The sequence below is a fragment of the Drosophila subpulchrella genome, unplaced genomic scaffold (genome assembly GCF_014743375.2).
Source record: "Drosophila subpulchrella strain 33 F10 #4 breed RU33 unplaced genomic scaffold, RU_Dsub_v1.1 Primary Assembly Seq117, whole genome shotgun sequence".
NCBI lineage: Eukaryota > Metazoa > Arthropoda > Insecta > Diptera > Drosophilidae > Drosophila > Drosophila subpulchrella.
In genome coordinates, this window is record NW_023665459.1 from 309,910 (window position 1) to 326,084 (window position 16,175).

The following is a 16,175-nucleotide window of genomic DNA, read 5'->3' on the forward strand; positions in this document are numbered from 1 at the left end:
CTTAAAGAAACTATTAAAGTAACTCTGCTGCGCACAATTAAAATGGATGCTTCGCTTTCAATCACTCAAACAGAATGCACCAAGTCTTTTTCTCACCCCTTTACTTGATTTATTTTGTTTTCTCTTAGCTGTTGGCGCGTGAAACTGCACCTATACCCTTTCTAAAGCGAAGAATATCCGACTACATAATTTTTACTTCTTGAGTAAAAAACACAATGTGATTTTTTTTAAAAATGTTAGGTTAGGTTAGGTTAGGTTAGGGCGGCTGTCGGACTATAGTCCAACACACTGGGTCCATTGTGATACCGCATGATCTCGTTTTTTCCTTCTCTAGGGTCCCGTTTCTAGTAGTTTCAGCCTGTGTTAAGCTGATCAACATGTCTTCCATCCGGAAGATTTAATAAAGGCACTTATGTTTTTCAGATCAATCTCCGATATTTCGGTAAGATTGTCGAAGAAGGGGCTTCTTAATTGTTTCAGTCTGAGTCTGCATAGGGCTGGGCAGAAGCAGAGAAGGTGTTCTACCGTTTCCTCTTCTTCCTCATCCCTACAGCTTCTGCAGAAATCATTTTGCGGGGCTTTTAGCCTGCCGGCATGTGCGCCAACAAGCCAGTGGCCTGTAAGAGCTCGAATCAACATGCCACATTCTGTGCGGCTGAGTTTGAGTAACTCCGAGGTTTTTTTGTTGTTTATCACAGGCCATGTCTGGTGAGAGATGCGACACTGTGGTGCGTTTTGCCAATGGGTGTTGGCTACTGTGTTGAAGTAGTTTTTTATATTTAGCTTGCAAGTAGCCATGGGCATACCAACATTCTCCTCTCCTGGGAGGAGAGGCTTGGTGGTGCCCTGCCTGGCTAATTCGTCCGCTATGCAGTTGCAGTATGCAGTACGATGTCCCGGTGACCCGGAACACATATTAGGCTGATAGTAAACTGGTTTGCCATCTCGTGGAGAGATCTGCGACAGTCTGCTATTGTACGGGAGTTGGTGTTTGTCGAGTAGATCGATTTAATAGCCGCTTGGCTGTCAATATATATGTTTAGGTGTCCTCTCTGGAGGCTAAAGTTCCCTAAACAGGTTAGTGCTTCTTTTATAGCGTGGATCTCCGCCTGAAAGACTCTACAGTGGTCCGGGAGCCTGAATGACTTCCTGATATCTAATTGTTCGGAGTATACATCTCCGCCAGCGTGTCCTTCTATTTTGGAGCCATCTGTATAGAAACAGATTGCGTCCGTCGTGCCCGGTCGGCCCTGTTCCCATTCCTCTCTATCAGGAATCAGGGCCTCAAAGGGTGTGTGACTATATTCAATGGATTTGCATAGATCCGTGATCTTCGGAATCGATTTATCATGCTGGAGAATTTTAGCATGGCCATAAAATTGGGCTTTCCACTGCCCTGTGTCCCTCAGCCGAATAGCTGCCGATTTGGCCCTTTCCATGCCTGCTAAGTCCAGGCTAGGTAGGTTCAAGATCGCATTCAGCGCTTCATTCGGGGTGGTTCGAAGGGCTCCACTAATACACAAAGCCGCCATTCGCTGTACTTTGTTTAGCGGAGTCAGTATGCATTGTTTGTGCAAGGCGGTCCACCACAGAGGATTGGCTTGACTACCGCTGTGTGTATCCAGTTGACTATTCTTGGGGACATGCCCCATCTTAGTCCAATTGCTTTTTTACAGGAGTAAAGTGCAATGGTCGCTTTTTTGGCTCTCTCTTGGTTTTTAAAGCCCCATTCGAGGCGCTTATCTAGTACTAACCCCAAGTACCTGGCGTGATCGCTAAAAGAGAGATTACAATTGTTTAGAATGGGTGGGTTAAGTTGTGGAATTTTGTACCTATTTGTAAATAGAACAAGTTCTGTTTTCGAGGTATTTACCCCGAGTCCGTTCGCTATCGTCCATTCCGATAGTATTTTAAGTTTAGCGGTCATAAGATCGCAAAGTGTTTGTGGATATTTTCCATTAAAGATGATGGCGACGTCGTCTGCGTATGGCATGACCTTAGAACCTCCTCCTTCCAGAATCCGCAGTAGTTTATTTACTGCGATATTCCACAAGAGCGGTGATAGTACTCCTTCTTGCGGGGTGCCTCTGTTCACTAGTCTAGTCTGGTCCCTAGTGTGGCTGTGACCATTCTGCTTATCAGCAATTTATGGATTAGCCTCACTATTGGCGGCTCAACCCCTAGTTCTCTGAGAGATTCTGTTATAGCAGTGGGGAGCACATTATTGAAGGCTCCCTCTATATCCAGGAAGGCGATCAGTGTGTATTCCTTGATGCTGAGTGATTTCTCGATGCTGCCTACCACCAAGTGTAGCGCCGATTCGGTTGACTTACCTTTGGGGTAAGCGTGCTGTGCTTCTGAAATTTGTGTCGGGTCTATGGTGGCCCTTATGTGTAGGCTTATCATTCTTTCAAAGCTCTTAAGCAGGAATGATGTTAGGCTTATTGGCCTAAAATCCTTTGCTGTGGTGTGAGTGGTCTTCCCTGCCTTGGGAATGAATACCACCTTTGTTTCTTGCCATGCTGTTGGTAGTTCTCCTACCGCCAGGATGGATTGGAAGATTTTTTTCAACCAGTTAATGGCTATCTGTCTTGCTTGTTGGATGTGAGCCGGTGTTATCCCGTCTGGTCCCGGCAATTTGTATGGTTTGAAACTGTGAATGGACCATTTCATGTTGCGGTTTGATAGGAGTGGATCTATTTCGTTTCCCTCTCCTGCTCCTCTTTCAGGAGGATGACCTGATTGTTGGCTCCCCGGGAAGTGAGCGTCTAGGAGCAGGTCTAAGGACTCTTTACTGGAGTCTGATATTTAGCATCGTGGCAATGGCACCGAGTGAATCATCGTCATTCCACAGCGAGCTCGGTTCAAAGTTAGATGCAAAGTACTTAGCAAATAGATTAGCGACCCCAATATCAGAAGAAACTGAAAGACTTTCATATGACATATGGGAAGGAAAGTAGGAGGTTGTACGTTTAGAATTGACAAAGTGCCAGAATGATTTCGGATTGGTAATTAGTTTACCCTCTATATCAGCAATATATTGGCTGTATAAGAATTTATTGAGGAACTCAAACTCACGCTTATGTTGTTTGTACCGATCAAAGTCAGCAGCTTCACCGCTTTCTATGTAGCGCTTATAGAATTTATTTCGGAGGTTTTTGTATTTTTTTAGTCCTTGTGTGTACCATGGTAGTCTATGAGAACTTTGAACTCTAGTTTTAGCTACGAGAACTTCAGCTTCAGCGACCAGAACAACATTGTCTTTTTTTACTTTTCTGTCCATTGCGACCCATTTGTTTGTAAAGGTAATTAATGAACAAGAGTGAAGTGTACACATTATAAGCTAATGAATTAAAGGCTAAACAGTTATATTTGAACTTCAGTCGTTTAATTACTCCCAAGGGCCCCTCTTACGATGACATCCGTATAGAGCATATTCGGCACGGCGTCACAATTGAACATGGTGGCCCATGAGCGGACTCTTGCTTGAAGTTTAAAAATCTCAGTTTGATCTTTCAATTGTTAGTTATAAAGCATAACACCCATCACTCTATCTAACACAAATTGCGATCGTCTCCGTTTGTGCCCCCAATACGTGCTCTCACACCGACAGAGCACAGTCATCAATACCAACACACCCGGTCGCCTCCCTTAGTTCCAAAAAAAAAAGTTTCACTTGTGAATCACCTTGTGAATCCCGTGGGACATGTCTTCTTGCACGAGTGAAGAACAAGTGACGCTCCATATAGAAAATTGTATGGGATGTCGGCATTTTCACAAGTGAAAATTTTTCGAAGTCCCACGGGTTTTTACTTGTTTCTTATACTCATTTTTTCTATGGCCTGTCACGTGCCGATGACACGTCACAAGTGAAGTCACTTGTGAAAATCAGAATTTTTCCAAGTGTTTTCACTTATGAAATCACTTGCAAGTGACACGTCCCAAGTGAAATCACTTGTGAAAATCAGAATTTTTCATTGAGTCTTCACTTATGTAAATATAGAATTTAAAATACATACATTTTTTTTTTTACTTTTAAATTAATTTTAATAAAATATTGTTATTTAGGTTATCTGTTAAAGGACAATTATTATAGTAAGCCTAGTTTTATGTTACGTTACTGGCTTTTCACATTGGTCATCGCTTTCCTTAAACCTTTGTCCGGGTCCTCCGAATCCTTGGCCATCGCTCCTAAAAAAATGTATGGGCATATGATTAAAATATGTGCTTTACTTGTTTATTTGTATATTTACCTTTTAGAGCTGTGTATAAGCCCTTTGCGGGATTTTTTTGGCCACAGAACATTTCGTCATCCACTTTCGGCTAACGGAACCCATTGAATACCTTCAAAACTTACGTACTTTAAACTAAGATCAATGCACAACATCTCAAACTTAACGTAACACTTACCTGACTTTATTATATTAACTTAAAGAAACTATTAAAGTAACTCTGCTGCGCACAATTAAAATGGATGCTTCGCTTTCAATCACTCAAACAGAATGCACCAAGTCTTTTTCTCACCCCTTTACTTGATTTCTTTTGTTTTCTCTTAGCTGTTGGCGCGTGAAACTGCACCTATACCCTTTCTAAAGCGAAGAATATCCGACTACATAATTTTTACTTCTTGAGTAAAAAACACAATGTGATTTTTTTTAAAAATGTTAGGTTAGGTTAGGTTAGGTTAGGGCGGCTGTCGGACTATAGTCCGACACACTGGGTCCATTGTGATACCGCATGATCTCGTTTTTTCCTTCTCTAGGGTCCCGTTTCTAGTAGTTTCAGCCTGTGTTAAGCTGATCAACATATCTTCCATCCGGAAGATTTAATAAAGGCACTTATGTTTTTCAGATCAATCTCCGATATTTCGGTAAGATTGTCGAAGAAGGGGCTTCTTAATTGTTTCAGTCTGAGTCTGCATAGGGCTGGGCAGAAGCAGAGAAGGTGTTCTACCGTTTCCTCTTCTTCCTCATCCCTACAGCTTCTGCAGAAATCATTTTGCGGGGCTTTTAGCCTGCCGGCATGTGCGCCAACAAGCCAGTGGCCTGTAAGAGCTCGAATCAACATGCCACATTCTGTGCGGCTGAGTTTGAGTAACTCCGAGGTTTTTTTGTTGTTTATCACAGGCCATGTCTGGTGAGAGATGCGACACTGTGGTGCGTTTTGCCAATGGGTGTTGGCTACTGTGTTGAAGTAGTTTTTTATATTTAGCTTGCAAGTAGCCATGGGCATACCAACATTCTCCTCTCCTGGGAGGAGAGGCTTGGTGGTGCCCTGCCTGGCTAATTCGTCCGCTATGCAGTTGCAGTATGCAGTACGATGTCCCGGTGACCCGGAACACATATTAGGCTGATAGTAAACTGGTTTGCCATCTCGTGGAGAGATCTGCGACAGTCTGCTATTGTACGGGAGTTGGTGTTTGTCGAGTAGATCGATTTAATAGCCGCTTGGCTGTCAATTTATATGTTTAGGTGTCCTCTCTGGAGGCTAAAGTTCCCTAAACAGGTTAGTGCTTCTTTTATAGCGTGGATCTCCGCCTGAAAGACGCTACAGTGGTCCGGGAGCCTGAATGACTTCCTGATATCTAATTGTTCGGAGTATACATCTCCGCCAGCGTGTCCTTCTATTTTGGAGCCATCTGTATAGAAACAGATTGCGTCCGTCGTGCCCGGTCGGCCCTGTTCCCATTCCTCTCTATCAGGAATCAGGGCCTCAAAGGGTGTGTGACTATATTCAATGGATTTGCATAGATCCGTGATCTTCGGAATCGATTTATCATGCTGGACAATTTTAGCATGGCCATAAAATTGGGCTTTCCACTGCCCTGTGTCCCTCAGTCGAATAGCTGCCGATTTGGCCCTTTCCATGCCTGCTAAGTCCAGGCTAGGTAGGTTCAAGATCGCATTCAGCGCTTCATTCGGGGTGGTTCGAAGGGCTCCACTAATACACAAAGCCGCCATTCGCTGTACTTTGTTTAGCGGAGTCAGTATGCATTGTTTGTGCAAGGCGGTCCACCACAGAGGATTGGCTTGACTACCGCTGTGTGTATCCAGTTGACTATTCTTGGGGACATGCCCCATCTTAGCCCAATTGCTTTTTTACAGGAGTAAAGTGCAATGGTCGCTTTTTTGGCTCTCTCTTGGTTGTTAAAGCCCCATTCGAGGCGCTTATCTAGTACTAACCCCAAGTACCTGGCGTGATCGCTAAAAGAGAGATTACAATTGTTTAGAATGGGTGGGTTAAGTTGTGGAATTTTGTACCTATTTGTAAATAGAACAAGTTCTGTTTTCGAGGTATTTACCCCGAGTCCGTTCGCTATCGTCCATTCCGATAGTATTTTAAGTTTAGCGGTCATAAGATCGCAAAGTGTTTGTGGATATTTTCCATTAAAGATGATGGCGACGTCGTCTGCGTATGGCACGACCTTAGAACCTCCTCCTTCCAGAATCCGCAGTAGTTTATTTACTGCGATATTCCACAAGAGCGGTGATAGTACACCTTCTTGCGGGGTGCCTCTGTTCACTAGTCTAGTCTGGTCCCTAGTGTGGCTGTGACCATTCTGCTTATCAGCAATTTATGGATTAGCCTCACTATTGGCGGCTCAACCCCTAGTTCTCTGAGAGATTCTGTTATAGCAGTGGGGAGCACATTATTGAAGGCTCCCTCTATATCCAGGAAGGCGATCAGTGTGTATTCCTTGATGCTGAGTGATTTCTCGATGCTGCCTACCACCAAGTGTAGCGCCGATTCGGTTGACTTACCTTTGGGGTAAGCCTGCTGTGCTTCTGAAATTTGTGTCGGGTCTATGGTGGCCCTTATGTGTAGGCTTATCATTCTTTCAAAGCTCTTAAGCAGGAATGATGTTAGGCTTATTGGCCTAAAATCCTTTGCTGTGGTGTGAGTGGTCTTCCCTGCCTTGGGAATGAATACCACCTTTGTTTCTTGCCATGCTGTTGGTAGTTCTCCTACCGCCAGGATGGATTGGAAGATTTTTTTCAACCAGTTAATGGCTATCTGTCTTGCTTGTTGGATGTGAGCCGGTGTTAACCCGTCTGGTCCCGGCAATTTGTATGGTTTGAAACTGTGAATGGACCATTTCATGTTGCGGTTTGATAGGAGTGGATCTAATTCGATTCCCTCTCCTGCTCCTCTTTCAGGAGGATGACCTGATTGTTGGCTCCCCGGGAAGTGAGCGTCTAGGAGCAGGTCTAAGGACTCTTTACTGGAGTCTGACCATGATCCATTTGCTTTTTGAAGATAGCCCGAAGGCGCGGCTGTCTTAGAGAGTATTTTTCTGAGCCTTGCGGCATCAGTTGTTTTTTCTATGTCAGAGCAGAAGGTCAGCCATGCCGATCGTTTTGCACTTCTAATGGCCTTTTTGTAAGAGGCTAGTTCATACTTGTAGTTCAGCCAATTAGTGTCCTCATTTCCCGCCTTTGCTCTGTTAAACAGGCATCTGCAGTTGTTTCTGAGGATTGATAGTTGTTGGGTCCACCAGGGGGGTTTTTTCCTTCCCCTTGGTTTCTCTGTGGGGCATGCCAATTTGAAGGCAGTGTTGCATGCCTCTGTAAATTTGTATACTGTTTCGTCCAGCTCCTGTGGGTTTGTGATGCTTTCTGACGGTTCCATGGGGAGGATATTTGTCAGAACTTCTTTGTACCTGTGCCAGTCGGCTCGTCTGGGGTTAGCGAAGCTGACCGGCAAGGGCGAATCAAGGGACAATACAGTTTCTATGAATCTATGGTCCGAAAAGGAATGCTCGTCAGAGACTGCCCAGTTTTTGACTGCGCCTACGAGTGAATCTGATACCAAAGTTAGAACTATGATCGTTTGGCAAGCTTTAGTTATGAATGTAGGGACATTGCCCCTATTGCATAAGAATAGGTTCGAATTTAGAATAAAATCAAAAAGAGACTCACCTCTGTCGTTTTTGCTTGGGCAACCCCACTGGGTGTGATGGGCGTTGGCGTCGCAGCCTATTACCAAACCTTTCTTGAGCCTTTCGCATTCCTCTGCCAGTCCTCTGACCAGCGCATCTGGGGGTTTTCCTTTTCAAAGGGCAAATAGGCCGATAGGACCCTTATAGAGCCACTTTGCAGCTCCAGGCTTACTGCGGTGTTGTCTCCGTTGCTGTAATTGCGAAGTGGAAATATACTAAGATGCCTTTTGGCTATTATGCAGGTTCGAATTTTACCTTCTTTGGGGTCAAGCATAAGCTTGTATTCATTTGTTCCTAGTTCAGCAACCTTGCCTCCTACTACCCAAGGTTCCTGTACAAGGACTAGGTCGGCTCCGCCTTCGGTCAGGCGAAGCAAAAGTGCAGCGGACGCTGCTTTACTGTGGTGAAGTTTTATTTGTAGAAGTCTTAGTGACATCTACAGCTTCAACCTCCACCACAGTGACGTCGGCCTCCTCTGTTTCGCTGAGGTCTACGTCCTCGATGGCCGGTCCGAGCGCTCGCATCTCTCTGCTTAGCGACGAATCGGTAGAGTAGCCATTCTCCGGCCCACCAGGTGCCTCCAACTCCTCAGCAAGCACCTGCTCGGCTGGGTTGCCGGTAGAGCTGCTAGCGGCGTTGGAGTCGCCCTTATACACCTTGATTTGTATCGCACTGAACCCTAAGTTCAGCACTCCTCGAGCAGTCTCGATCGGAGCCACTGACTCCTTGTTCAGGACCAACACCGCCTGGTTGACGTCCCCTTCATGCTCCTCCACCTTGACGACTTTCCAGTCCTTCGTGGGGAGGTGCGTGTTGCATTCTTGCAACATGAAGAGGATGTCCTCCGGCGCCTTGATCGCTGCTGGAAGCCAGATCCTGGCTCGGGGTCTACTGGGGACATCGCACCAGTCAAGCGCAACGATGTTCGCTTCTTCGTATACCTCGCCGAGCTTGCTCGTCGCCTGTTTATACATGTCAGCCGACCGCTGACTGTCGCAGGCCACAGCCTTGACGGTGCCCTGGTACCAGCCCGCATCCTTGCAGCAGGGCGAGGTGCCTGGCTTCTCCCGTACCATGCGCAGGCAAATGAGGGAAAGGTTTTCCCTGTCAATCAGGCCGAGTAGTACACAGTTCTTCGTGATTTCGGCGAAAGAGACCGATGGCTGAATCTTAGATCTCTTCGCCGATGGCCCGGGTAGTTCGAGGGATCGCTGCCTTTTCGCCTGAGTCCCTTCTAGAGTGGGCTAATCCTGCCCGTAGTTTGGAAGCACCTTTCTTGTTCACTCTACCTTTTTTAGCCATTCAGGCGAAGGTGGCAACGGTGCTCCTAAGGTGTGATCGCAGAGTCTGGGCGGCAGTCCGCCTTTCTGCGTATGTATATTTGTTAGCACCAGCGGGTGGCCCGAGCGCCTTGGCAGTGCCTACCGCTGCTTTCGGCGCAGATGCGCACGTGGCGGAGGCGTTTGGTGGAACCAGTGTTCAGCTTGTCCATCTGTTTTTTGAGAGTACCCGTCTCTGTGTTTTTTTTTTTTATTTATTTATTTATTTATTTCGCCAACAGTTGGTACCTTAACTGGCTACTTGTCTATTACTAAACTAAATACTAAGGGACGAAAGGTAATTGTAAAGGGTTTTCTTAATTAATTCCCTAGGGGAGCATGGGTCCAGCCGCATGTGAGATGGAAGTTTGTTCCAGTAGAACAAGGCTCTACACAGAGGCTCATTAAAAGCATAGTTAGCTCTATATGCCGGAATAAAAAAAGGTTCAAATGACCTTAAAGACCTACCAGGTACGGAAAAGCCTATGCTACTCAGCAATGCAGGGCAGTCTATTTTGGAGGACAGCAGGTCACAAATAAAAACTAGTGCGCTAGTTGTTCTACGATCTTGTAGGGAAGAAAGGTGCACAAGACGACATTTCGCAGAGTAAGAGGGAACCGGGTCATTAAAGTTTAGAGAAAGAAGGGCAAAAGATAGGAATTTTTTTTGAACACGCTCAATACGATTGATGTGTGTAGTACCAGTCGTACTCCAGACAAACGAAGCATATTCCAATCTGGACCTAATGAACGAAGAAAATAGGCTTAGTTTCGTGTACGGATCTTTAAATTGCGTGGAATTTCGTTTTACAAAACCATACATAGCGTATGCCTTTGGAATTATGTAATTTATGTGATCCATGAGAGTAAATTTGGTATCAAACATAACTCCTAGGTCCAGTGATTCATTTCTTAAGGAAAGAACATGGGAACTAATGGAATAAGAGCTAAGGACATTAATTAATCGTTTGCTGTACCTAACGTAGAAACATTTTGACACGTTCAGAGGCAACTTATTTCGAGAACACCAATTTCCCACTTTTACTCGGTCATTTTGAAGAAGTTCACTATCGGAGATTGAATTCACAGACCTAAATATTTTAAGATCGTCCGCAAACAACAGGAATTCAGAATTTGTTATGCAATAGCTTAAATCATTAATGAAGATGATGAATAGAAACGGACCCAATGCACTTCCCTGAGGAAGGCCAGAAGTAGCCACATACGGGTTTGAGAAAACACCATTGCACTCCACTCTATAAATCCGCCCATCTAAATAAGATTTAAACCAATTTAATATTGATGAATGAAATCCCAATTTCTGCAATTTTGCCAGTAAAGCATTATGGGAGACTTTGTCAAATGCTTTGGCGAAGTCGGTGTAGACTACATCAACTTGATGATGACTGATAAACGAGTGGATGCAAAAAAGATTAAACGTTGCTAAGTTAGTGGTATCCGACCATCAAGAAAAGTTAGCTGCTTAGCTACAATTCGTTCAAACATTTTTGAGACATTACTTAGCTTTGCAATTGGCCTAAAATTTGAAACAATATTTTTGTAACCAGACTTGAATATAGGAGAAACTTTGGCAAGTTTCCATCTATGCGCAAATACCCCAGTAGAAAGAGACTTGTTGAAGATCATTTTTAGGGGCTCACAAAGAACACCGATACAGTTTTTCGAAATAAATGGAGAAAGGCCATCGCAGTCTAATTTTCCTGAGTCGTTAAAACTCTCAGCCGCCATATGACAGTCCAAATCAGTAACATCTAAGCACCCAATATTTAGCATCGTGGCAATGGCACCGAGTGAATCATCGTCATTCCACAGCGAGCTCGGCTCAAAGTTAGATGCAAAGTACTTAGCAAATAGATTAGCGACCCCAATATCAGAAGAAGCTGAAAGACTTTCATATGACATATGGGAAGGAAAGTAGGAGGTTGTACGTTTAGAATTGACAAAGTGCCAGAATGATTTAGGATTGGTAATTAGTTTACCCTCTATATCAGCAATATATTGGCTGTATAAGAATTTATTGAGGAACTCAAACTCACGCTTATGTTGTTTGTACCGATCAAAGTCAGCAGCTTCACCGCTTTCTATGTAGCGCTTATAGAATTTATTTCGGAGGTTTTTGTATTTTTTTAGTCCTTGTGTGTACCATGGTAGTCTATGAGAACTTTGAACTCTAGTTTTAGCGTATCTGCCTATAATAGTAGAGAGATAAGATATAAAAACTTCATAGGTTGTATTCACATCCGCATGCGAGAGGACTTCCGCCCATCTGATATTAGAAATATCACTACGGATAGAATCTAAACTGCTAGAATTAATATAGGTAAGAGGCAAGCGAGAATTATTTGGTGAGAAAATATAACAAGTAATTAAGATTAATAGGGGCTTGTGATGAGCATCACACGCGGCTAGAGGATTATCGCTGCAGCATAGAGTAAGGCATAAGTCAGGGTGTACAAAAATTAGATCTAGAAGCTTATTTAAGTTATTAAAAACATGGTTAATCTGGACTAATCCCATACTAAGAAGCTCATCGATGACTAAGATTTCGTGGGGAAGATGCAGATTACTGGGAACCATTGCTGAAGACTCAAGATCATGGGCCCTTACGAGCGAAGATAGGTTGAAGTCGCCCAAAACACATATATATTGGCCATCTTCCAGCTCCTGGTATAGGTGGGCAATGTTGTCAAATCAAAACCAGGGAGAACGCTATAGTCGAGTACCTCGACTATCAGATACCCGTTACTCAGCTTAAGCGACCAAAGGGAAATGGAGATATGCAAGCAGCAAAGCGAGATTTAAATGCGCCACCTACCGGCGGAAGACAGATTTAAGCGTTGTGTGCGTTAGGGTAGGCGTGACAAATTCATTGTTCAATAGAATAAGTTAGCCGCGCACTTTGCTCTCTCTGAGCGCCGGCAGTGCTTTTCTCTTTGCCGCTAAGTTCGGCCGGCAACTATTTACATACACACACATACACGCGTAAAAACATTTCGCACTGTCTGGCTCTGACGTCATAGCTTTTTTTCTTGGGAGGTTTGTGGGCGTTAGAGTGGGCGTAGAAAAATTTTTTTTGGGTCAATCGATAGGTATGGACAAGACTAATACATTTCAGTTAAAATTTTCTATCTAACATCAAAACTGTAGGAGCCACAGTTTTGGCCGGTTTGTGGGCGTTAGAGTGGGCGTGGCACTCTACTGAAACAATCTTGCGCTGCGTAAGAAGCTCAGGAATCTGCTCGCCAAATCTCAATAGCCTAGCTCTCATAGTTTCCGAGATCTCAGCGTTCATCCGGACAGACGGACAGACGGACATGGCTAGATCGACTCGGCTAGTGATCCTGATCAAGAATATATATACTTTATGGAGTCGGAAACGCTTCCTTCTGCCTGTTACATACTTTCCGACGAATCTAGTATACCCTTTTACTCTACGAGTAACGGGTATAACTACTGCTTGGGGGTATGTATGATACTGTCAGGAAAATTGTTTCCGTAGGACCAGCGAGAGATACACAGAGTTGGTCGAGCAGAGAATCCTCGTTCTGGAGACGAATAGCAATGCAACGCAGCTCACGCCGCACAGCAATTAAAACTCCGCCACCTCTGGAGCATCGTGTTTTAACGGAATCTCGATCCTTACGGAACACATGATAAAGATTTGTATCAAAGAATTCATTATCGAAGAAATCCATGTTGAGCCAGGTTTCAACAAAAATGATGACGTCATGATCACCATGAGACGTTGCCTGAAAAAGGGATTGAGCTTTCGTACGCATACCACCGATATTTTGAAAATCAATATTGAAATTTGTATTGTTAGCGCATATCCGGTCATCCATGGTCATGCTATCAATAACTGGTCCAGCATCATGGCCCGAATCCGTAAGAGGCCTCGCTGGGATATTATCATAATTAATAAAATTATTTGTAAGAACCTTCAGTAAAGTAGTGGTACGGATACGAATAGGCTGGTGATCGGCGCTCCAAATATTAGGTGGGCAGTCAATATTAGCATTCAAAATATAACTGCACGCAGGTGAATCCACTCCTGGTAATAATGAGCGAGAACGTACTACAGCAGCCTCAGTCCATTGTTGTTGTTGATGGCGAAAGCATCTCCAGAGAGCACCTTCAGAGAGAGCAATCTGAGAGGCTCGCCATCCAGCCAAATGTGTCGATAAAAGCTGTTGTACAAAGTCGAACGTCAGAAAGGTAGAGACGGAGAGCGCATAATTATTAGGCGATGAAGAGTAAGAACCCAGCCGACTTTCTAGGTACTTCCGGAGAGAGACGCAAGATGATGAGAGCGCAACTCCGAGGAGCGCGCCGATATTAGAGCCAGGCGGACGGCGAACGCCTCGCAAAGCAAACAACAAAAGCTCCGGCTGATGTTGTTGATGAAGCATCAGGAGAGCAACGGAAAATGATGTGAGCGCAACTCCGAGGAGCGCGCCGTTATTCAAGCCAGGCGGACGGCGAATGTCGCCCAAAGTGGACAACAAAAGCTCCGGCTGATGTTGTCGATGGTGCGTTAGGAGAGAGTCAGAAGATGAAGAGAGCGCAGTGAGAAAGGCAAGCAGCTGACGATGTTGTTGCGAAAACGACTCCGACAAATGAGGAAAGGCTTGCAGACGATGTCCCGCAAAAGTATCGACGCCAGTGGCGTCAAACACTAGGGGTTTTTTGATGGCTGACTTGATGATGAAGTTTGTCCAGGCTCCGGCAAATTAGATAAAATTCCATCCCCTACCACAATGGCCCGTTCTCTATGAATAAATCTTTTGACCTTAACTGAGTTCGGCCAGAAATCGTTTTTGAAGACTGTATCGTAAAGCTGATCGGGGATACCAAGCTGGAAATTTACAAAATTTAAAGTTGTATCGTCAACATCTTTTTTTACAAGTTTTGCACAAGTGAGAGAACTAGCATCCACCTTAAGCTTGGTGGACACATATTTTAAAACAGCATTCGGCTCTGTATCAGTTGCAAACTTTCCGACATGCAAAAATTTCTTGGTCGGCAAAACATGAAGGTCTTCGGCATTAGGAGCCACTCCAACAACATGTTTATTGGGCTTGTTGTTGTTCCTTCTCCTCTTATTTCGAACTTGTATGAAATTTCCTCTCTCCATATCCAGAGCATGATTAGAAGGGTCAACGACCGCGGAAGCCGTAGCAGCAGCAGCCGCATATGACTGGGGGGCTGCAGCTACGTTGGTAGGCCTCGGTAGACGAGGTGTGGGATTCACATTCTGATTCAATGCATCATCTTTAGGGGGGAACGTCTCCAAGAATTTATTTTGAAGGCCCTGATATAAGCGCTCCAGGGCTTTCAATTTATCATCGAATTCATCTATTTTAGAATGCGAATCATTCGCAGCCACACAGCTATCACATTGCCACAGAATATTTGGATTTAATAAGAGTTTGAGCACATCATCCGGTAGGGCTACGCAAGAAGTATGATAGGCGCGACGGCACAAAGAAGAGCAGCGAACAGCATCCGAAGCGCGAAGCTGGGCCAATGTAACATCGGTTTTGCACTCGGGACAGCGGCGAAGTAACATAGCGAATTTTAAGCACGTCTGGACGCAAAGAAAGCTAGATGACGACTTTTGTGTTGTGTTATTTGTTTCCTTAATCTGTTCCATAATTTGTTCCCACGAGTTGCGGAGAAGGGGAAAAGTCTGTCCGGGCAGGGATCCGCGATGCCCGGGTAAGGCGATAGCTTGAACAGGGGGTCGTCATGTCCCTGAGCACACCGTAGTCCGGCCCGGAGTGAGATGTTGTTTGGGAAGGGAGATGGGTAGGTGTTGTGTTGGGAGTGGGTTTGTGTAAAGCAACTATTTAGATGCGGCTGAACAACTCGCATCGTCGGTATTGCTTCGTTGCAAAATACCCGCTGGCTGTCCGGGACTGTTTATTTACTGGGGTTTCCGTCCACGATTCCGTGTTTGACTTATCCCCCAGCTTATTCACAGTTGGCCTCGAGAGAGGTCGTCCGCTATCCGCAACCTGCGACCCGCTCGGTAGCCCCAGCTAGGCGACTTTGGAACCATCTCACAAGTTCCTCAGCCGAGCTAAAAAAAATGTTAATTCTAAAATGTTTTAAAAATTTAATTCAATTTTTACGGACAAAATTTCTATAACTAAACTAAAAAATTATATTGTAATAAAAATGTATAATAAGTAAACATAACATTATAAGTAAATTTAATCAAACAAAAACACCTCTTAATGAGGTAAAAAGTAGTGGCGAACGCGCCTTTAACAAAAATTTCTGATATCAACAATTGTGACGAAAAATGATATTTACACCCTTGCAGAGGGTATAATGATTTCAGTCAGAAGTTTGCAACGCAGTGAAGGAGACGTTTCCGACCCCATAAAGTATATATATTCTTGATCAGCATCACTAGACGAGTCGATCTAGCCATGTCCGTCTGTCCGTCTGCTTCTACGCAAACTAGTCTCTCAGTTTTAAAGCTATCGGGCTGAAACTTTCCCAAAAGTCTTATATCTTTTGCGGGTAGTATATAAGTCGGAACCAGCCGGATCGGAACACCTATATCTTATAGCTCCAATAGGAATAATCAGAAAAAAATGTTAAAAAATTATATCTTTGGTGTTTTTTAACATATTACCTCCTTTCCTTGGAAATAATATTTTTTAATTAGTTTTGAATTTCGAATTAAATTTTTTCAAAATCGGAAGACTATATCATATAACTGCCATAGGAACGATCGTAAAATTGGTGGGAAACTAATATGAAACTAATTATAGCTTCGGTGTTCCTTAACATATAACCTCCTACGCTTGGATATAACATTTTTTTATTAATTCTGAATTTCGAATTTAATTTTATCAAAATCGGACGACTATATCATATAGCTG